The following is a 23209-nucleotide window of genomic DNA, read 5'->3' on the forward strand; positions in this document are numbered from 1 at the left end:
AGCATATTGAGGAAAGTCATCTCCTTTCCCAGCAATTTTCTCAGCTTCTCTTGATCATTAACATGCTGGAAACCACTTGAAAGAAACACTGCAATTTTTTAAGGGATTTTATTCATTTATTCATCAAGGTTAAGGACCCTGAAAAACTGCTGTCTACATCTTTTAGCACTTACTTCTTTCAAATCTCATATACATTATAGTCCTCAATCTGGAGCTCTCTTTTGCTATGGGGTTTTCTCTGCCCGTATCTTCTGCTGCAGTCTGAATATACAATAAACCCCTTTAAAATTAGTTATACTGCTACAGTTGTCAGGAGAACTCAAGTAATCTGATGAATTTAGTAAGAATTCCAGGCTGTGAAACAGACACAATGAAATTCTCTCCTTCAGCCTTCTTGCCTCATTATTAAACCTTCAGTTTATAGTGTGCAGACAGTCGTGCACTATAATTGAGGTTGAATTGCCGTTCTCATTATAAATCCCCTTTTCTCGCGTGCTCATAACTTCCACCAACACATGGGCTGAAACTGTGTGCTCTCACTTTCAGCCCACAGCAGAATATTTAACTCTGTGATCTATGGGCTTCAGCTCCGCTGCCATGGTCTGCTGCCCCATATATTTCACCATAACAAGAGCTTCTCTTGAGGTTAAAATACAAAAGTTGAACATTAGCAGGTGTGCCTGGCTTAGGCACCAGGCTTGCAACTGTATTTTAGGTAGCTGGTGGCCTGGTGGGGGCAGTGGCATTTGCTAGCCAGCCATCTGAGAGGGTGCTTTATTTTCCAAGACCCTATCTGACAGGTTCAGCAAAAGTTGTCTCTCTCAAACCTTGAAAAGCAGCTGGCTGGACAGGAATTTAGGTGTTTCCTTCATTCACTGCCCAGAACGTAGATACAGGTGAGATCCAGCAAAACTGTCCTTCCTTCTTCTGTGAGGCTGAGTCTGCAAGCCTGGTCTGAACCTCAGTATCCAAAACTGCTCACTGGATCCATCTGGGTCTGAGAAACTCTGTCAAGCCCCCAAAGCCAGGAGCAAGGAGCTCCTTTCCCCTCTGTTTCCTTGTGTGTTCTGACTCCCCTCTGCTTTTCTGCCAACGCTGGCATGTGGAGGGAAGCACCTGGATGCAGCTTCACACGCCTTGGTACCAAATCCTGTGAGAAAGGATCAGTTCAGGTGTGCAGTTCAGTTCAGTTCAGTGTTGCATCTCAGCCTGCAGCCAAGAAGAGCAGAAAGGAGCAGACGCATGGCTGCAGCACTCAAGGAGGGAGAGAAGGTTTGGGCTTTGGAGCTCGGTGCTGGTCTCTGTCACAGGTTTGTGCATGCAATCTGATGATGCAGTCAGGTCTGATGGCTAGAGCTCTGCTCACCCAAACAGTGATGTTCTCGGGCTCAGATGTTGGTATTGGCAGCTAGATGGGACCATTTCCACTATAACAACGACTGAAGTGATGCCTGCAATGAAATAAAACAGAATATCTACAGACAAGCCATGCTGCAGCGTCCTGGGCACATGCTCACTCCATGTCTTGTCCACTCCCCACAAGCAGAGGAAGAGTTCCCTGCCCAGATTCTGCACATTGACTTCTCCCAAGGAGCTTCATGGAGAAGACTCAAGAGCTGAGCTTTGCCTGAAACTCTTGCTCAGAGTTTGTGGAGAAGAGTGAAATGTGAAGGATAAAGGAACACTAGTATTTATCAAAAAAACTGAGCCAAAAGGATTTATGTCAAGAGCTGGTTGTTGGCTAGTTTGTTTTTTCTCATATATTTATAAGGGGGGGAGGAGGTGGAGAAAAGACTTTTGCTTGAAAAGTAATTTGTCATGTTGGGAAGCATGAGGCAGAGCAGCAAAATGACATCCTACAGCCAGGGGACCCATGGAGCAGGACCAGTCCTGGGTGAGGACAGCTGGCACTGGGGGTGTTTTCGATGCTGCTGTCACAGAGGCTGTTCACTAAATCCCTCCCTCCGCCATGGCCCAGCACCTCCTCAGGGAGCACGCAGAGGCAGTGAGGGGAGCTGCTGCCATTTATCCCCACAGTTTATTACCAGCCCTTCATTCCTGCAGCAGAGGGGGGAACCTCTGCCTGTCTCTGGAAGTCTGGCATCCCATCAATTTTCCTTGGTGTGTGCTCCAGACTCCCCTGCATCTCCCCCGTGTGTGAGGGTGCCCATGGCAGGGGCTGAGGATGCAGAAGCACGTGGCAGGACCCGAGCACACCGTGGCAGTGCCTGCAGAGCTCATCTGCCCGTGCCTGGATCCCTGTTCTCCTCCAGGCAGATGGCTCAGCTTTCTCACACCTCTCCCCCACTTTCCTTGCTCTCCAAGCGCTGCTTGTGGGAGTTGAAAGCGAAGTGACAGAGCCCAAGGGAAAGGGGAAAATACAGTCTGTGTCTCTGAAAATGTAAAAGGGACCCTTCTGTGTATCTTGTTCCACTCCTGATACTCATCCCTGTCCCCAGCTGAACTGCTGTGACCAACTGCACTGAGAATTTTACTCCAAAATGCAAAGTGCAGTGGAGATGAGAAAAAACTTAAGAGGGGTGGAGTGTGGTGGGGTGGGGTGGAAAAGTGAGTCTTATGCTGTTGGCACGGGGGAATTTTCTTTGAGATAGACTTTATTTTGGGTGACAAGGGTCATTAACATTTTCCTTAATGCTGCTTCCTGCATTTCAGGTCCACTCCTTGGAGGCTGCACTCTCTGGAAGCTGGTGGTGCTCCCCTGTGTGGTGCATCTGTGCTTTGTGATGGTGTCAGGCATCCTGAAATTCAGGCAAAGCACTTCCTAGTGCTGGGCAGGAGCTCTCCAGGCTGTCCTGTCTCTCTGGGCTTAGCAGCTTCTTCCAAATCCTTTCCCTAAGAGGTGCTGCTGGCAGTCACTGTCCACATGTGCCTGGGCTGGACAGGGCTTTGAGAAGGAGGTTGTGTGGAATAAGGTAGCTCTGAGTTTTGCTGACAGAAGTATCCCTAGGAACCATGTGAAGGTTTTCTGCAGCCACCAGAGCTGTTGTGAATTTTTAATGAATTTGAAAGCCATGCCTCAAGCTCGGTCTGTTCCAGAGACAGTGCGTAACAAAGATTCGCCTCCAGTGGACACCCAGCCTAGAAAATGAACATAGGGTGGTTTGGGTAAATCCAAGTCTGTCTCTGTTCAATCACTGCTGCTAAGAAAATTCTGCTGCTCTCCAATTTTGACCATCTGATGAAAGCTTATGTGCAAGACAACTGAGGGCACACATTTTAGGCTGATTGGTTTGCTGGATTTGTGTGTAAGTTTGTAGGTGAGGGGATATAAGAAATAGATCAAGGTATGTGTCTACATAAAAGACAAAAATTTCTGTGGAATTCTGCTCACCCATCTCCACCTCATTATTATTTTCAGCCTTCCTCTGATGGGCTAAGCAACCTCTGTAGGACTGTGGTAGCAAACAGGAGGGCAGAACATTGTGTGTGTTGTCTGTCAGGCACTGTCACTGAGCTGACCTGAATAGTTGTCATGTATTGCTTTTGTTTTTGTTGCTGTTCCTCAGCTTGATTTTAAGCTAAGTGGGTAACACCATTCTGTCTGTGTTCCTGCACTGAAGGGTTTTAAGCACACACAGAGTGTGACAAGTCAGATTAGGACCACTGGAGAAGGAAAAATCTTTCCTGCTGAAATATTTTTCACAAAGGTCCATCCTAACTCCTTCTCTATCCTTCAACTCCTTTGTAATCACTAATAACAAAAAGCATTAAATTTTGAGCTTGATGGACTTAAAGGACTTCATTATTGGTTGGACTTCCATTAGGTCATTATTGGACTTCACATGTCAAGGTCCATGTGAATTGCTGCAGCACTTGACAAGACTCAGTGTGTGTAAGCAATCCTTCTATCCTCCCATCCTGTGCCATTGGTTCTTTTCCTTCACCAAGTGCCATCTCCCATGAAACACTGAAATATCTTGCTAGCCAGAAACTTTTCTGCCAAGTTTGGCTGCTTTTGACTAACGGTTTTCTCCATTAGAAATTTATGTGTTTTCAATATTTTGCCCCTCTCTGAGCTGAAAAATGTAGATTTTGCAGGCTGGAATTTTTTTTTTTTCTTTATTTATTTTTTTCCTTTCCCTCAGTGTGGTCTGCTGTAGAGGTGTGTGGGAGATTTGGCTCCTTCCTTCTTTCCCGGCAAAGTTCAAGTAGGTCAAATGCTACCAACGATGTTCTAACTTCATCTTCACTCCTTCAAATCCCCACCAGCCTCCTGGACTTGACTTTACAAGTCCTTTCATGTCACTTCAGACTGTAGTAGGAGGAAGTGAAAATTACGGGCCACAGGCAGGGTTCCAAAAGCTCTCTCTCTCTCCCTCAGAAAGGGGCTGGCACCCTTCCACGGGCCTTCATTGTATTTTATGGCCATACTACAGTATTTAACAGCATAATTTAGTAAGTGTCGGTACTCCGTCGTGGAGTGTGGAGGAACTGTCTTATTCAACCGCTGGCGACGTGTGCTGGTTCAAATAATGCACCGTGAGGCAAAGTTAATGTTTTCTGGAAATGGAATTGGAGTCAGAAATGCCCTTTTTGGCCATCAGCATAAATACTGTTGTCATCCTGATCAAGCAAGCACAATTCAAAACCTTTTGCCCTTAAAGGTGACTCTCTCTCATGTTTTAATTAATCCCCTACCAACATATGAAATAATTAAAGAAAATCAAAGTCCTTGCCATGGATTAAAAGTATATCCTGAAAGTATCTGAAGACCTGAAGTGCAACACAAAATCTTACTGAGGCTGTTTCTCACCCTTTTGACTATGGTGCCTCTTCATTCATTGTGTGCTTTTAATGCTTGGGGGAAGATGGGTCTGGCTGGGATCCTAGATTGCCATCTGATTTAGGGATGGGAAAACAATGACTCTTCTGGGCTGTCACAGAGACCATTTCATGTTTACCTCGGCTGTGCAGCTGCCATCTGTGTCTTACTTTGATTATCAGGGAGGTCAGCTGTCAAATGGAGTAGGAGGAGGCAACAGTTGCATAAGAAGCTGGTCAGATATCATCCCCTGAAGAGATTTTAATATGTTCCTCAGACCAGAAAGCTGCAATAGTCTGTCATAATTTCTATTTGCCTTACTAGACTGTACTCAGATTAAAAAACCCAACAACCTAAATATGAAATCCACGTAAAAATCGTTCATCACACTTTCAGTCACAATGTAAAGCCTTTCATGCAGAACTGGTGCAGTTTGGTTTATGCAGTATTGATTTCTGACTTGTAGCCAGGTTTAAGCTGAAGTTTCCTCTGCCTGTCAGCCAGGGAGCAGTGGGATTTCCCTTAGCTTGGAGCTGAGGATTGTGTCTGGGATGTGTTGGTACCTCACAGGTGGTGGACCAGTCCTGGTGGGGAAAGGCAGTGATGGATTATCCCTGGGAAACCAAATATTCTCCACTGGGTGGAACTGGAGCTGCTGTGCGGGGCAGAATAGTTCCTCATAATGTGCACTGAGGTCCTGGTCCCTCTGCATACCCCAGTATTTCACTGGGTAATGGCTGGTTTTGTGCTCACCACTCACCCAACCCACACTGGTTCTCCTCGAAGAGAAACCCATCCCAGAAGGGAGATGCAGCAAGCCCTGGTCCATCCACCAGGCTGGACAATGGTGAGCAGAGGGGCTGCACTGGCGCCAGTCCCCACAGCACAGGTGTGATTGTGGCCATACAAATTTACCTGTGTGGCCTTTAATAGCTTTATTTTGTGAGAATAACAAGGGACACACCCAGAAGGCCCAGCCTGATTTCAGTGGGAGGCTGGATGAGAAAACCACAGAGGTCCTTCCCATCAGCACTGCCGTGATTTGGGGACTACAGCTGCTCTCATGGGGAGGTTCAGAGGGTTGGTGTCTGTCATGGTAACATACCCACACACCTGTGCACACCTGCAACAACCACAGGACCACAGAATCATAAAACATTCATGTTGGAAGAGGCCTAGAAAGTTCACATGGTCCAAATTTTCTTGGGAAAGGGATCTTAGATGAGATTATCTAGCATCCAGTGGAATACAACGGCATGTTGAAAACCTCCAGTGATGGAGACTCTACAACATCCCTGGGGAGGTTTTTCCAGTGATAGTTTTCACTGTAAAAAATGTCTTTCCTATGTTGAGAAAAAACTTCTCCTGGTGCACCGTGTACTTGTTCTACTCTGTCTTCTCCTGAGGCTCCTTGTGAGGAGTGTCTGTCCTGAAATTTTCAAAGCAGGCAGGGTTGCATTGTAACAGGAATGAGCTAGCTGGGCAGTGGACTCTCTATTTTTAGAAGTGTCCTTTGTAAATCTCAAAACCAGTATGAGGCGAAGGCATATGCCATTTCACAAATGGGTAAAGTGAAGTGATGCAACCCAGAAACGGTGCTGAGCAGCGCTGCCACAGGCTAAGCACTGGTCCATAACCTCCCCTCAAGATGGCATGTGGCTTGGTAACTGTCCAGCTCCACCATCTGCAGAGACTGAAACTCAATTGCTGTTAACGAGAATGAAATTATGGCGATATTAGCATAATTAAAATGAGAAGAATCCTAGTTTGGGGATGATTGATACCCCTGGAAAGCTGTGGATGGAGGCAGAAAAGGCAGGTCCAAGACTCTTGGCTCAGATGTTATTTACCTGCACGATTTCTCCAGGTATGGGGGGGAATGTCCTCCACAAAAAAAAGGCAAAAAAAAAAAAAAAGAAAGAAAAAACAGCAAAAAGCTTAATGTGGCTAGTGACTGGTATTAAATAAATGATGCATGTTGGCAGAGCGATAGATGAGAATAGCGGAAAACACATTGTGAAAGGAACCAGAAGAATTGCTGTCATAAATCTCCCCAAACTATTCCAGCCTGAGAGAGGCTTGAAACTAAGCAGGTTATTAGGAGCATAAGGAAAGGGGCTTTAGAAGAAGCCCATGGCCCTGTAGGTTCATTGACACAAGTTTTGCCTGTGTGTCCACCCTCTTAGAAGAGGAGAAATTCGTGGCCAGGGAGAGGAAAGGGTTGTGGAAGTGTGACATTGCCACTTGGGTTGTTTGTCTCTTGGGTTTTATTTTTTATTTGAGGTAGGTTAAAAGAGCTCCAGGTGTTCTCTCTAGAAAGAAAGAGATTAGAAGGCAACATTAATCAAGTTTACAACATATTCAAACAAGTAGATAAAGAGGAAAGAAAAAAATACCCTGAAATGCTTTTGTAATGAATGCATATTTTAGCTGAAGAATTCACAGGGGTCGATATATATATATGCAAAACTAGGGTTAGAAGACAAAGTGGGATTATTTTCGAAGCTCATAAATAATTTAACTGTTGGAAGAAAAATGCAGAGGTTTCTGTTGATCTTATTGCCAAGGAAATGACTTTAGGCCTGATAAGGCAAAGGGCTAAAGGTGTTTTTGCACAGAAGAATGACAGAGCATTGCTGTTTGTCTATTACAGCTTGTCACACCAGTCGTGGATTTTATTGGGTAAAAGATGGACATGTTGGGACATTCTGATGTTCTGGCTCCTTTGACACACCAAAATTGCAGTTTCTTGTTGACTTTTGTAAGGTATCCACTGAAAGCAGCTGTAAATGTCCCCATTAACTCATTTTGCTGCAGAAAGAGGCCATTGTTGAATGCTTTTCACAACCCCAGTTGGAATGACATGGGAGGAGCTTTATAAAAGACCAGCCACTGGAAGAATTTGTGGAGCAGCGTGCCTTCTTCATGGGTGTTTCCAGTCACCATGACAATGGTGCCATTTTACAAGACCAGAGCAGGTCATGCAAGAACCCAGTGATCTGTTTAGCATGTGCAGTGCTGCATGCCACCCCCAGATTCACTCAGTCTCCACTCCAGTCACATTGTACATTGCTCATGCAGTGAAACGGCTGAAGATCTGAAAGCCTCTGATCCATACCATTTCTGTTCTTGCCATGTGATGCTCACCAACACCTGTCCCTCTGGCTCGAATTCCAGTTTTGTCCCTCTTCTATATTTCTCTTTGAATTTATATTTCCAGAGTCTGGGAGAAGCTGGATTGAAACTCCTTGAATCCTGCTTTCCTGTGAATCTCTGACCTCTTAACACACCTCCAGCCTGTTTGAGGGTCACTGCTGCTCAGCCCAGGGTGCCCAGGAGCACCAGCACTTCTCTCCTGCATGCAGTACCCAGCCACATGCGCCCTCTCTGAAGCTGTTTCAAATAGTGAGTGCAAGCCATGGCTAATCTGTTTCACTTCCTGCTTCACTTGGCTTCTCTCAGTCCCCACCTCCCCAATGAAATTTGCTGGTTTCCATCTGCATGGAAGCTGTTTCCTAATTTAGCCAGGTGTAATGCTTGGTCATCACCATTGGCTTGTCGCCTGTGGGACAGGCAAGGTGGCTCTGCGTGCTCAGGCCCTGGAGGACCAACCACTGGGAGTGACATCTCACTCTTTTGCTGGGTCCCCAGCTGAAAGTGCAACTAAAGAAGCACCAGCTGGGCTTGTGAGCAGTGATAGGGACCCTGCTGATCCAGGACCACCAAAGACTTCACCTGATCTGGGTAGAGGCAAAGCATTGTCCAGTCAGGCCAGGTTTGTCCTCTCGCCCCATCTGCAGACCTTCACCTGCTGTTCCTCACTGTTTGTGGTTTGTGGCAGGAAATGCTCCCTTAAATCTGGTGTGTGAAAACCTGTCCTAAAATTTGGCATTTGGTTGTATCCATCCCTCCATGGGAGAAAAAATTCCCCAGTCTCTGGTTAAACTGGATTTGAACTGTAATTAATTCAGGAAAATGTGTTGCTTTATGTGGATTCCTTGCTTCTAGAAAAAATAAAACACCTTAGCTGTTCAGTATTTCACTCAAACTCAGCCCCCTCCCAGCACTGCCAAAGCTTGGCAATCAAAGAGAGAAAATACTTAATAAAGCTTTAAGGTCAGGCTTTTAGGCTGGAAACTGATAGGTGTAAATGAGCCAGGTACTGGACAACTCCTGCTTAAGCTACAGAGCTTAATCTGCAGAGCCAGGTAGCTCTCTATCTCTTTATCCCGGTTTGGCTCAGGTTGTTCTGTACAACCAGAACAGAACAAGATTTTTGACTGAGTGGGATGCAGAGGCTGGGCAGAGGAGCCTATGACTGTTCCCACACATAGGGTCAGCCTGCTCTCAGTTTTCAATGTCTCAGTCTAAACCTCATGTTTCATCTCTTACCCTACACTTGGCTGCTTGCTGCTTATCAGCTATCGGAGTTGTGCACAGGGACTCAGACCCTTTTTGGCCTTTGGGCTCTGGAACACAATTGGAGGTGTTTGGGATTGCTGTCCCGTGGAGTTAGGAGAGTTGGGTCTAGAGGGGAAAGTGTCTCATATCAGTCTCCTGCTTGCCAGCCCTCCAAACAAATCAGCCTGCGCCCCAGAGCAGCCCAGGTCTGCTGCACTTGTGCGAGCTGTGGTGCAAAGTGCAGTGTGATGGTTATTGCGAGAAATCTGTGTGGTCCTGCAAGTGCTAGGGTTGCTGCAGGAGGCAGCAGCAGCAGAGCAGACCGAGTGGTAGGAGTTAAAACAAGGGTAAGTTGGGCTGACACTTTTCATCTGTGCCTGTGTGCCATTGTAACAGTGGCTGGGGGCTTCTATTGGCTTGGCTTAAAAAAGACATTGCTAATGTCTAACGCTTGATGACAGATGGTTCACCAATGCTGCTAGGCCCATTGTCTCACTTAATAGCTCTTTGTTCTAGCTGAAAGAAGGTAATCGTTTCTTGTAGGAGTTGGTAGGAGGATCTGTGTACAATATGCATTCTGACAACCGCTCCAGTTTTGGAGCCTGCTCTGTAGCTCGCTGAAGCGGAATCATCTCTCATCCTCTGTAGGAGGGAATCACAAAGGAGGCATCACAGTCATGATGCCTAATTTGTGGGTGTTTTGCTATCTGGTAGGACTCACCACACTGAATTAGGCAATTGTATTCTCTGTGCTGTCTGTGGAAGAAAATAAAATATGTGATGGGATCTGCCCCAAAAGGTGAGGAGAAATTTAGGGCCTCTCTCTCTCTCTCTGGGGGGCAGGCAGGCACCCATTTTTGGGATGTCAGGCTGAGGTTCCCCACTGGGGAGAGTTTACATACTCACTCACCAGCTGACTGCAACCTGCATGTTTATGCCTCTTCTTTGTGAGTGCTGAAAGCAATAGCTGCCACCCAGCAATGAGTACACCAAGAAAATGCCACGAGGGGCAGGCTAAGGAGTACCAAGGTGAGAGCCAGTGTCCTGTACAATGTATATCACATTCAGGAGTGGCGTTAGGAGCCTGGGTCTCCTAGGAGAGGAAATGACACTTCCTGATGTCAGTTCTATTTCCACTTTTCTAAACAAGATGAGGCGGATTTCTAAACAGGAGAGGACTTGTGAACACCTCCCTGAACTGACCTACCATTTTGTAATCAGGGCCATCTTCTGTGTCACAGGAGTCTCAGAGGCAAGCTTCATCTGGATGGGGAAGAATTTGAACCTTCTTGTGTCTCATGTGAATGTGCTGTGCCCTGCAAGGCGGCTGCTTTCAGGGAGAGGGCCTGTGCTTACCTACACCTGTGCAAGGAAACACCTTCCCTCATCTTGCTCGCTGGAGGAGGTCCATACCAAGTTCAGAACTTACCAGACTGAGACCCAGAATTCAGGATAGCTCATGAATGCCATGTGAGAGGATGTTTGCTTTGAGGGTGTTTCTTCCCCCCAGCATTTGTTGTGTGTTTACCAGTGCTGATGTTACAGAGGCTCCTCAGAGGAAATGTGGGGAAGGTTTCAAGTTGTGTGGGTGTTAACAGAAGCTTGCACAATGGTGCGGGCAAGTGTGCAGAGGGATAAGGTTCTGAGAAACCTGATACAGCCCCTGCTCATTGCAGGGGGGTTGGACTCGATGACCTTTAAATGTTCCCCCCAGCTCAAACAATTCCATTGTCCTATGAGACACCAGAGTGACCTCATACCCTTAATAAATGAAACACAAGGGCTCTGATTTGGAACCTTCTGAGTGTTTTTTTGGGGATGTGTTTGCTCTAATGTGATTGCTGTAGTGAGAGAGAAGCTGTGGTATTGAAAACTGCTTTAAGAACAGATTTCCTCAACAAGTAGACAGCAATGCTATTCCAGAAGACATTTTCAGGCTCAGCAGGTGGCTGCCTTGAGTTTGCAGCCTATTCCCATTTCATTGGCTCTGGACTGACAGGACAAGTCAGGCTGTTTCAAATGAGCTTTTCTAAGGGGCATTACTAAGGAAGAGCATCAGCAGCTTCCCTCTCCAGGTGGTGCAGAGCAAAATCTTGCACAGTGTTGCACTGAAGTCCCTGCTGATGAGTTTCCCCATCCGCCAATCCCCCTGGGATGTGTGAGTTATTCCTGGAATCACAAACACCTTTCATGGTTCTACACCTATGGAACTGTTGCTGCCCCCAGGTCATATTTGGGACTGGGAGAAATGTGCTGTTGGAAACTGAAATGTTGGAGAATCCTGACCTTGCTTTGCAAGGACATTTCCAAACATTATGTTGATATTTGTTATGGAAAGGGAAAACAGGCAGAACTCTGAAGCCTTGTTCGAAGTCCATATAATCCTTTAATAAAATAAAGTTTTCTAATGGACATCTGCCTGGAGTAGGAATGGGATGGAGGTGGGAGGAGCTTATGTGCACAAAAGCTGAGTGGCTCAGTGCCTGTGTCAAGAAAGGCTGATATGGAAAAGTGACTCCAGGAGGGTATGAACTGCTTTCTCAGGGACATGAAAATGGTTGGTTGAGGTGTCCTCAACCTAATTGGTTGAAGTGTCCTCATGAAACTTCCCAAAGAATGACAACAAACTGTACCCTGTTCTTGTACCAAAGATCGGCTTGAAATACTCATGGGTATAGAACTGAAGTTTACTATAATCACAGTGGTACCAAGGAGCACACTGATGAAACATGAATGTTTGACCTTTAAAAAACCCTTTAGTTTAATGTAATATAACTTAGCAGCTACAAACCAGCATCAGACATGCAGTGGCTTTTGAACCTCTGTAATGCAGTGTTTTGTGTGCTGGTGCACACAGACATGCAGCTACAGGCTTTCAGGTAGACCTGGTCTCTCTCTTCATTTTCATTGCTTCAAATTGGGATGTTTCTTTGGATAATTGCCTGCCCCAACAACAGAGCCCATGCTGAAGCAGGCTTGTGTTGCAATTTGTTTTGCTTTACAGCACCTGCAGTGTCAGTGGATGAACTTTTTCTGGAGAGAAGCATGGAGTCTCTCTGAGACAAACACTTAAATCAGGGCTGGTGTGTCTGCACAGCCTGGAGAAGGGTGTTTCAGCCAGCTGTTAGACTGTCCCTACATTTGTGCTTCAGCCCATGGTGTTCTAGTCTGTGCCTCTACCACAGCCAGAGAGCTGGGCATGGCAAGTACCCATCACTTGGTTTAGGCAGCAGGGTGGTGACAGCTGTGCTTTATTTCCCAGCACACCAGTGCAAATGGTGTAAATGAACCTCTGGTGTAAATGAACCTCCAGCAGGCTGACAGCCTTGTGGTGTTTCCCTTCACTGGGGGCTGAACTCGGAGGTATGATCACATTTTGAGCTTGCAGTGTAATTCATGGGCATGTCCTGGGAGAAAGGTCAGTACCAGGCATGGTCTCTCTTGTGTCACTCATTGTCCCTGCTTGTCCTCACATCCAATTTCCCCAGTCCAGTAACGCCAAAGGTTTCTCTGCAAAGTGCTACATTTTGGGGTATTGACCTAAGTCATAGAGTCATGTTAACAGTGTTTTCTGGTCTCCCTTTGCGAGCTGATTGCCCTCCAATGCTGGATATTTTATCTGCTGTGTATTGCAGGGTACCTGAAACAAGACGAAATCTTGTCTCACAATCACCAGTCAACAGCCCCCAGCTGTATCTCATTGGCCAGAAGTGCTCCCAGCTGGATGCCCCAGGGGTGCAGCCCATCCTGCTTGGATGACAGGGATGTGTTCTTGCAGATCCATCAGGATGTGACTCACACTGCAGAGACACAGCATCTACCCCGAGCAGGGTGGGGAAGAGCTCTGGGGACACTGAAGGTCACAGGGGAGGGTATGAAGGTGGCCTGAGAAGGGGGGAGACAGTCAGGCAGCACCTTTTAGTTCTCCTTTTGCTGTGCCAGTTTGGAAAATTGAGTCCTCCCTGTTTGTTGTGAGGTTTTCTTCCCTCAAGTAGTGATTTTCATCAGCCCTCCCCCACACTTTACTCTCAACCTGGCCCTGCTTTTGTCTGTTCATCCCTGCAGCTCAGGACAGGATGCTGAATAATCTTTGGAATAGAAACCTCTTCTTACTGGAAATCTAGTCGTCATTTTCCCTCTCAGTGCCCACATTTCTAGCCTCTCTGTCCTCTGCAGAGCATCTTCTCTGCTGAAAAGCAGGGATAGGTTTGGTGTATGTGCACTTCTGTATTTGCCTTTCCCTTTGGAAGAAAAGCAAATACAGACCGTGTTCCCTCCTTGTATTCATAATCTTATTTATATTTCTTATTTCTACTGCCCTGACCAGACTTAAGTAACTGATAGTATTAATAATAGGAGTTTCTCCTTACAGAACTCCTTCCTATGGAGTTCAAATTATGAACAAGCACATTGGTCTCATTTAGAGGTAGATTTAGCCTGTGCAACTTGTTCAAATGCAGATGTGGCTGCAATAATCACAGAGAGAATGTGAAGGCTCCTGATCTCAGCCCCAACCTCAGCTCAGCTGATCTGGTACAGCCATTTCAGGGGAAAGGAAAATAGCCATTCAAACACGAGATGTGAGGGATGCTGAGGAAGAAATTGAGCCTCATCTCCGGAGACTCCTGAATTTCACAGGGTTTTCCCAAAGCAGCAAAAGGAGCAATGTCCCGAGCTTTGGCCTCTATAGTTATCAGCATGAAAAAACCATGAGCGTGAAATCAAACAACAGGCTTCAAATGGGAGCTGCAATGACACTAATTTGTATGTACCATTATTTGATCTTCTAACCTACTAGGTTTAAGGTAAACCACTCTGGAATATCAAGCAGACATTAAATGAAACAGTGTCATTAATTCAATCCAATGAGATACGTTTTATATAACAAAGGGATTTGTTCTGATACTCAAACAATGTATATTAATGAAAGAGTCGAAATAGATTCATTTTGTTCTCAAAGCAAACACATTAAGAAAAGCCATCAAGAAGTAAAGAACACGGCTTTTTTTTTTTTTTTTTTAAACTGTGCTTTATTTAGGGCTAAGCTGGAAAGCGTCATTCAATAATTACAGAAGATTACAAGGAGTTTTAGGGAATTGAGAGTGAAAGAGCAGTTGTATGGAACTGCAGCTGCGTTACACATCTGTACTTCCTAGCTGTGGGCTCAGTTTGCTTCAGTCCTTACTCTGGCAAAATGCTCGTTATATCCCCATGAGAGTTTTGGAAGAGTAAGGACTGCACGGTCAGGCCCAATATGTAATCAAAATTAACATTAAAAAAAAAAAAAAAGGAAAAGGAACCAAAAAAGGAAAAACAACAGAGAAAGAAAGTTCGAGATCAAGATAAAAAATACTGAGAAAAACAAACAAGAGCATTAACCAAATAGTAACCAAAAACAAGAGTATAACCAAATAATAATCAAAAACAATTATCACACTGCTCAATCGATGCAAACAAGTGTGAGAATTATGTAAATCAAGTTTTAAGACTGTGAAAATAAATTATAATAAATATGATATTCTTTAAAATATATGTGTTCTTAAATAATTCATTGTTTTTTCTGAGTCAGATTTTTTAAAGCAATGTCTTATTTTTAACTGCTCTAAAGTCATTTACCAAAGATAAATATCGTGCTTTCATTAAATAGTTTTCCTTGTTTTTTCTCTATCATTACAATTAAAAGTCCTACAAAATATGCAAATTTATTTACAGAAAACAGAGCCAGCATCTTTTTTTTTTTTAAACATCCCCCTGTTTTTCAAAATTCCTTGTAAACAGTTTCAGAAATTCTTCAAAGAGATTGTTTCTTTAGTTTACTTTTTATGGTTTTTTTTTTAAGGTTTTTTAGGTTTTTTTTTTGTTTTTTTTTTTTTTTTTTTTTTTTAAGATTAAGGTACTAGGCTAATCCCTTGCCCTGAAGGTTTCTAGAGCAAATATGGAAGCTACTGAAGCATAGGATGATGGGAATTTTGCGGACAGCAGATCATGAAGACATGAAGCGTTTAGCTGTGTTTTGTTGTTCAAGTTAGAACTAACGTCTGATAAAAAGACAGCTGTTTTTTTTTTTTCTTTTTTTTCCCATTTGCATTGTCTACAGAATTGAGTCTTGTCTTGTTTATTTTTTAATAGCTGGAATGCTTGCAGTTAAAAAAGCTGCCAAAATAGCCATTTTTCTCCTTTTTCTCCTCGATAAATAACAGCATCCAACAGCAATTGGCAGAGAGTAGGAATTTATGCTCAATCTAAACTCTACAAAATTACAGTTCTACAACATCTTTGTTTTTAGCATTAACGCTAACTTCTATGTAGTATTATTTTTTTTTGCTTTTTTGTTTTTTTTTTTATTTTTATGTTGTCTAATTTTTTTCTATTATATAGGTATTTTAAACTTTCTTTTTTAAATTCTGTACAACTATTAGGATTTTAAATGGGGAGAGTTAGAAGCATTTACAAACCTTTTTGTTTTCCATTTAATATCAACCATCTTTCCTTTCTCTTTTCTATGCCTTTTTATGTACTTAATTATGTATTTATTTATTTACTTTTTTTTGCTTTTCATAGATATCCATCTTACCTGCCTTTAACAACGCAATCCTTGCGTATTATACAGAAAACCATATGAAAGCTTCATAGACTCTAATTAATGTATAACCAAAGAACCTCCCAAAGTATCAAAGAACTATTATCTTGCCGTTTTAAAAGCATTTAAGCATTTGTAATTTTTTTTTTTTGTGGTTTTATTTTTTTGGTGTTTTTGTGGTTTTTGTGGTTTTTTTGTGTTTTTTTTTTTTTTTTTAGGTTTTACATATTTCATATAATCGCTCTCAAAAACTGTTTTAGGAACAGCTCAGAGAAAAGGAAAGAACTTCCATATTTTACATACAGCTACAAGTCTGCGGTAAAAAGTTTTGTCCTTTGGTCCCTATATAGCTAAGGAATGACAGATAAAGATGCTCAGTGACTGTTACCATGGGTCTCGCATGGTAACCGCATCCTTGGTGGCAAACAGGCACTCCTTTGCCAGAATCCAGGTTTGCATCTCCTGTTTGAAGAAAAGCCGCTGTGGTGATATCAGTGTCTCTTCAGAAATCCCGGTTCGTCTTCCTCCTGCTCTGATTTTACTTTATGTGTTTGTTTGTTTTCAAGCGCATGTCCTTCGAAGTCAGCAGATGTGATACTTTTCTTGAAGAAATGTTACAGTCTAAACAATCAAAGAGAGAATAGGTCTGAAGTCTTCAGCTCGACTGATATTTGCTGATATGTCAAAGATGTAATCCAACAGTTCACTTTTTTTTTAATATATATATACTTTTTTTTTTTCTAAATGTGGCCCATTCAGCTGCTGCCCTAAAAAATGAAGAAGATCATTGCAAATTAAATCAAAAAGGGGAGGGGGAAGTAGGGAAGGTGTGGGGGGAATATTTGAGACAGGAGGGGAGGGAAAAAAGACCTAAAAATGAAAATGAAATTAAAATCAAGCCTGTTCTTTTGGGCCCAATCCTGCTCCCGTTGAAAGTAATGGATGCTTTCTTCTCCCTTCAATTGGGACAGGATGGGGCTTCTGCTTTGGTGTTTTTTGCTTTTGAAGGCCTTGGCTCTGATTCTGCTCCCACTTAACATCAACAGAAGGATTCCCCTTGACTTCAGTGGGAACCGGATCAAACCCAAAGTAAGCAAGGTAGTCACGATCATGATAAAGAAAAACACAATTGTTCCTATTAGTGATAATAATAATATTAATAATAATAAATAAAAATAAAATTAGGGCGTGTCTATGTAAATCTGCACCACTACACACGTGAAGACAGCAGCATTTCAGTTATTTTTAAGTGCCGCTTTGCAACGCCAGATCACAATCTTGCTTGTCAGGCTTTTGTAGGGTGAAAGGCATCAGGAGAGGGGAGTACTACATTTTAATGGGGTGCCATCTTTGACAGTGTATGAGCTTTCTGTGGAGACGTAGCTGCCAATAACATCTACTCCTTTGTGAGTGTCAGAAAGTAGGACTTTGAACAGGCAATTTACAGGAGGTTAAATAAAAAAGACTGTTGGAGCAAACTTTTTTTTGTGGGGGGGAAAAAAAAGGTAAAGCTAACATTTCTTAAATAAAAAAATTATTTAAAAAAATATAATCATGATCCGACTAGGCTTGACATTTAAGTAGGATGCTTAATCATTAAGGATTAGCTCTTATCTCCTTCTAGCAAGCAGGTTCTTCTTATACACTCGGTGATTTATTACATCAAGAAACTTAGAAACTGCAAAAGGTCCACTCTGGTGGAAAAGTGTCATGCGGAATATCAATCCATGCTGGCAGGTTTTCACACTGTTGGTTCAACAAACAGCAAACCGTACACAGCAGTCTAAACAATTACAACACCAAAAATAATAATATAATAAAAAAATAAAAAACACTCGTCAAGGACCCTTTTTCAGTTGTAAACAAAAAGATGCATTTTGCTTTTTGATCTGGATGGGTTTTTTTCCCACTCAATCCCTCCCTCCCTCTAAGCAATTAATTTTTGCTGGAGTTGCTGTAATACGGCACCTTAGAATTAGGAATTCTTGAAAAGACATACAATGAGGCTTTTCTTGGGGTTGCTTTTTTTGGTTGCTATAGTTTGCAAACTACCATTACTATCATTAGTCTTTTTAGTTTTGATTTGGTTTTTCCGTTTTTGTTTTTTATTTTTTAAAATTTTTAGAAAGTGATTTGAAATATCCTAAGGGGAAAAAAAAGGTGTCAATTGAAAAAGGCCCCAATTCTCCGGAAAAAAAAAATAATCACAAGATTTTCAGTGCAAAAAATTAACCACACATTTTTCTCTCTACTTTTTTTTTTTCCAAATCATCTGTAGTTACAACAATCCCATTTTTTTTTCTAAAGAATTAGGAATCCATCTTTTTTTTTTCCTTCTATGTGACATCTAAAGAAGCATAAAACGCTGACGAGAAATCAAACGACAAATAAAGAAACCACTGCAAGCACCAAAAACAAAACGAAAATGAGCACAGCAAAAAATTGTGGCAGCACAAAGTCAAAAAAGGCACATGTGATCATGACTGGCCAATCATCAACTGATACAACATCCAAGAAAAATGCTTCAATCACGGCACCTGCACGAAACTTGACGGCATGTCATGCAACCAATTCTTAGCTTGTTACATGACGCCATCATGTCACACTTTCAACTTCGAGTTGATTTGAACTTACGGCCTGGGGAACTGTATTCTCCACTTTCATGTCATTACGAGAACTTTTTTCCTAGCTCAGCGCGAGACTGTGGTGGATTTGACTGGCTCTTGGTTGGAATTTGATTGAATGACAAAAGAAGAAAAGATTTTTTATATATATATATTTATATATAGTGTGGAAAAAGGGAAAGGTGGGGAAAGAAGATATATATAAAAATAATAATAAAAAAAATTTTACAAACACAGCATCAATCAAAAATAATTTCTAATGGAAATACTTGCCATTAAACTATAGAAAACGAAACAAGAATGAGAGCAAAACAAACCAACTGAACGGAAAGAAAAGAAAGGAAAAGAAGAAAAGAAAGAAAGGAAGAATTAAAAAAAAAAAAAAGGATGGAGAAGGCCTAGCCAGAGACACACATAAAACACACACTTAAATGTGGACACACGGTCAACAGCGAACAGGAACAGAGCGTGATGCAGCGGCTGTTGAGGAGAGCATGCACTGAATGGATGAGCGCAGACACAGATCGGTTTGCGGAGTCTGGAAAATAAAAACATTCACTGCCAACCAGAATGCTTTCGTTAGCACCGGCCTTCCCCACACCACCCCCAGCCTCCTGGGCCTCGCTGGATGGATGGATGGATGGCTGGCCAGAGTCCTCCGGGAGCCTCTCCACTGCCTCGCACCGACTCCGGAGCAGGGACCGCTCTGATTTGGTTTGCATCCCGAGTTTAAAATCATGGGGGAGTAATAGGCCAAGAACTGCTTTGACTACTGAGAATAAATAAATTTAAAAAAACAAAAACCCAAACCAAACAAAACAACAACAACAAAAAAAGAAAACCGAAAAGGAAAGCAGCTACTACTGGCTGCTGCATGTCCATTTAGCAGTTCACAGGATGGCGGGCTCTGAAACAGCAATGCTGGTATGGTGTGGGAAGCAGACTTGTAGGAGGAGTCAGATGATACAATGGTTCCTAAATCAGCATCATTAAAAGAAGGACATTTGCTCCTTTGGCATTTAGCTCTGGCCTGAATTGAAAAGGTAATGGAAAACAAAGGGTAAGAGAAAGAGGGGGAGAGGAGAGGAGAGGAGAGGAGAGGAGAGGAGAGGAGAGAAGAGAAGAGAAGAGAAGAGAAGAGAAGAGAAGAGAAGAGAAGAGAAGAGAAGAGAAGAGAAGAGAAGAGAAGAGAAGAGAAGAGAAGAGAAGAGAAGAGAAAAGAGAAGAGAAGAGAAAGCAGAAGAGAAAGCGGAAGAGAAAAAGCAAAGAAGAAAAGGAAAAAAAAAAGAAAAAAAACAAAAGGAGAAAGGAAGAGAAAAAGCAAAAGGACAAAGCAAAAGGAAAAGGAATAAAACCTGCCAGGGATTGGTTGCTACAACCTATATAAATACCCTGTTCCTTTCCTGTGAAGGAAAATGTTCCTTTACTGGCCCACAGAGTTTTGCCTCGGTAAACACCAAAAATCACTGCACACAACAATACACTTGTCTCAGTCAGCAGCTCTGCACCCTGCTCCTCAGGTATTGCCTTTCTGTCCCCTTGGCAGGACTCATATCTCTCCTTGCAGCCTATTTCTGAAAAGTCACTGCACACGAATGAAATTTCACCTCGTGCTGGGGTGTCACAAGAATATTGTTGGCATTTCTTATCCTGAAGTCATGCATGCTGGCTAGCGAAAATTCCTTCCCCAGCTTTCTGTTTGTTTGTCTTGAGTTTCTTCACTGTTTCTGCGAACTGAAAGATGCTTTCTTGGCTGCAGCAGTTGTGCTTAGCTGACAAGAGATGATGCTGAACTAAGCCCCCGATCTGAGCTCTGGCTTCAGCTCCACAATTTTCCCACAGTTGGCTGCTGTCTTGGGTGGGGCTGACTCCTTCCTGATGGCCTGGCCCCAATGTCTTGCCCTTTGAGGATCTGGCAGTGTCAGCCTGAGCATCCTGGGGTTTGACAAAGACAATAGGCTGGTACCCCCAAGGAAGATGCAAGATCTGTGTCTACAGTTATTTCACAATCCAAGATGGGGAAAACTGTCCTTTTGAAGATGGCCCAGGGAAGAACTGTTGTCTTTTGTGTCCCTAGGTGCCCAAGAGCAAACAGTGTCAGCTGTACAGCTCCTGGAAGAGGAAAAGATCTCTAGCATCCCTCGCTCCCCTCTGGGCTTTCTGGCCATGTCATAGCACAGGAAAACAAGCAGCTGGGGAAGGAAGGAGAGCTGTCAGCACCATCACAGCAAGGCCTGTGTCTTTCCTTACTTCAGCTGCACTAGCAGAAAAAGGAAGAGTTAACAGGCTTTGATTCAATGAATGGAGGACAAAGGAGGCAAGGAATAGGAGAGATCTGGTGGAGCTGACAGTATCCTGCTCTATTCCTGGGAGGCAGCAACAACACACATCTCCTGTCTGGGGCTGAAATACGGGATAGCACCAGCTGCAGGATGAGGAGTGGAGCTTAGTGGGCAGTGGGTTTACACATGGATGCTAGATCCAGGCTACTGTCAAGGTGGGGAGAGGTTCTTTGCTATAATTTTACTGAGGAAAGTATTTAATGTGCAGGGTGGGAAGGATGGGACTGGTTGATCAGTGACCACCGCTTTGGAGGTGGTACTACCATCCCTCTGTCTGTCCTGCACAGACACCCTCAGACACTGCAGGTGAAACACACACGCACACACACATATGTACAGGTGAAGGATTAGGACTTGCTGAGGCTAAAAAAACAGAAAAAAAAAAAAAAGAGCCACTTGAAAATTTTCTTTCAGACCAAAGTGACGTATGGTGATCCTGTCTGCCTAACTTGGGTCTGTATCTCAAGCACCAAATGAAGCTGCTCTTCTAAAGCAGGGGTCTACATAAGCTGCATAGTCTGTGGACAGGAGAAGACACTTTGATAGTCTCTAGGGACATGCCCAAAGTCTTGCTCCACTGAGCAAACCATAGCCAAATAAATCTGGTAAATGTCCAACTTTTTTTTGGAAGCAGCAAGTGCCATCCTGGGACTGTTCTCCTGCAACACTGGAGAGAAATAAGGGATTGGAGTCCTAATGATGGAATTCAAGAAGCAGACATCCTCAGCTGAACAGATCACTCTAGGACAGCATTAGTGGAGATACACAGGGATTTTAGGTCCCAATTCACTCATGCTTAGGAACTGTTTCAGATAAGACTGTGAGTCATGGGCAAAACGAACCAGTATCTCTTTCATGGTTATAATGAGGACCTTGACTGACTTGCTGTGAAGGGAATAGTTGCAGTCCTGGTCTATACCATCAGGAGAAATGAATCTCAGTTAAAGCCTTGGTTAGACAAACATAAATCTAGTCATGTCCTTGCAACCTGTGCTGTCAGCACAGTTGTCCTATTGCTACAAACACCTCTGTCACAGTAAAGCTTTTAGCAGCAGTTTCTGGCTGGACTGTGAGGGTATGCTCTGCATTTTGGGAGATGGGAGGCACTTATAGTGTGGTACAGGGTTCTGAGGGAGCTGGAAGAAGTCCTCACTAAGCAACTCCATCATTTATCAGCAGTCTTGTTAACCAGAGAAGTCCCGGTAGATGTAGGTTAGCCAATGCCATGCCTATCCAAAAGCAGGGCTGGAAGGAGGACCTGGGGAGCTACAGGGCTGCCAGCCTGACCTCAGTGCTGGGGGAGCTTGTGGAGCACATCATCCTCAGTGCCATCATGAAGCACAAGCAGGACAACCAGGCCCAGCCAGCCTGAGCTCATGAAAGACAGGTCCTGCCTGGCTAGCCTGATCCCCTTCTGTGGCAAGGTGACCCACTTAGCTGATGAGGAAAATGCTGGGAATGTGTCCATGTGGAGTTCATAAAGCCTTTGACAGCATTTCCCACAGTATTTTCTAGGAGAAACTGACTGCTTGTGGCTTGGATGGGTGCACTGTTGCCTGGGTAAAAAAATGGATGATGCTTGGGCCCAGAGGGTGTTGGCGACTGGAATGACATCCAGCTGGGGCTGGTCGGGAGTGGTGCTCCCCAGGGCTCAGCTCAGTAGGAGGCTGAGGGGAGACCTGATCACCCTCCCTCTGAAAGGAGGTTGCAGACTGGTGGGGGTCAGTCTCAGTTCCCTCCAGGAACCAGTGACAGGGCAGGAGAAAGCAGCCTTGGGCTGCAATAGGAGAGGTTTAGATTGGATATTGGGAATAGATTCTTCACTGAAAGTCTTGTTGAGCGCTGGAACTAGCTGTCTTGTGTGGTGTCGCCAGTCCTGGAGGTATATAGATGTGGTGCTTAGAGCCAGAATTTAGTGGTGGAGTCGTCAGTGCTGGGTTAATGACTGAATTTAATACTTTTACAGGTGTTTTTACAGCCTAATCTGTGCTATGGTTCCATTTTACCCTTACAGCAGGTAGATGAGCTGAGAGGGGTGTGCAAGTGGCACAAGCCTAACACTCCCTGACTATCTGGTGGGTGCCACAGGAGCTGTCATTGTACATTTGCTGAGCTGCAAATGCAGCCAGCTGCAGGTACAAGTTTGCTCTGTGTCCTCCACAGGGCCACACAATTGTGTCAGCACTGCCACCATCATGGTGGGCTGCCAGGCTGGGTTCTTCTTCCACTGCAGAAATCTACTGCCTCCAGTTCCCCATCATTTCTATTGTGTCTCTCCCCTGAGTCCTTATTAGCCAAGTCTCCACTGATCATCTCTAGACCCTTTTCATTGCCTTGGAGCTAAGAAACCTCTCCCTGATGAAACTCAAAGACCGCCACTTCTTCCAGCAGGAAAGTGTCAGCCTCCTGTTCTCACACTGATCATGGCATATGACAACTTCTTCACCTTTATACAACATTTATTAACCTCCATTTACGC

General features: G+C 43.9%; 1 protein-coding gene across 14 annotated transcripts in view; it reads right to left on the reverse strand.

Annotated features, from left to right (window-relative positions):
* Nucleotides 1-175: 175 nt before the first annotated feature.
* The window catches only part of CELF4 (CUGBP Elav-like family member 4), a 713118-nt gene continuing 690084 nt past the window's right edge, over nt 176-23209 (reverse strand). For 11 of the 14 annotated variants that reach the window (XM_054283228.1, XM_054283220.1, XM_054283221.1 and 8 more), the window contains one exon: nt 15265-16531. The gene's annotated coding sequence lies outside the window, so the exon portion shown is untranslated. Of the gene's footprint in view, nt 1452-15264; nt 16532-18398; nt 18487-23209 lie in introns of those variants that run through there. The other 3 variants (XR_008483560.1, XM_054283218.1, XM_054283217.1) reach the window with 3 other exon arrangements.

This window comes from Melozone crissalis, unplaced genomic scaffold (genome assembly GCF_028551555.1).
Source record: "Melozone crissalis strain CALT ecotype California unplaced genomic scaffold, PUWL_Pcris_2 ptg000036l_1, whole genome shotgun sequence".
Lineage (NCBI taxonomy): Eukaryota > Metazoa > Chordata > Aves > Passeriformes > Passerellidae > Melozone > Melozone crissalis.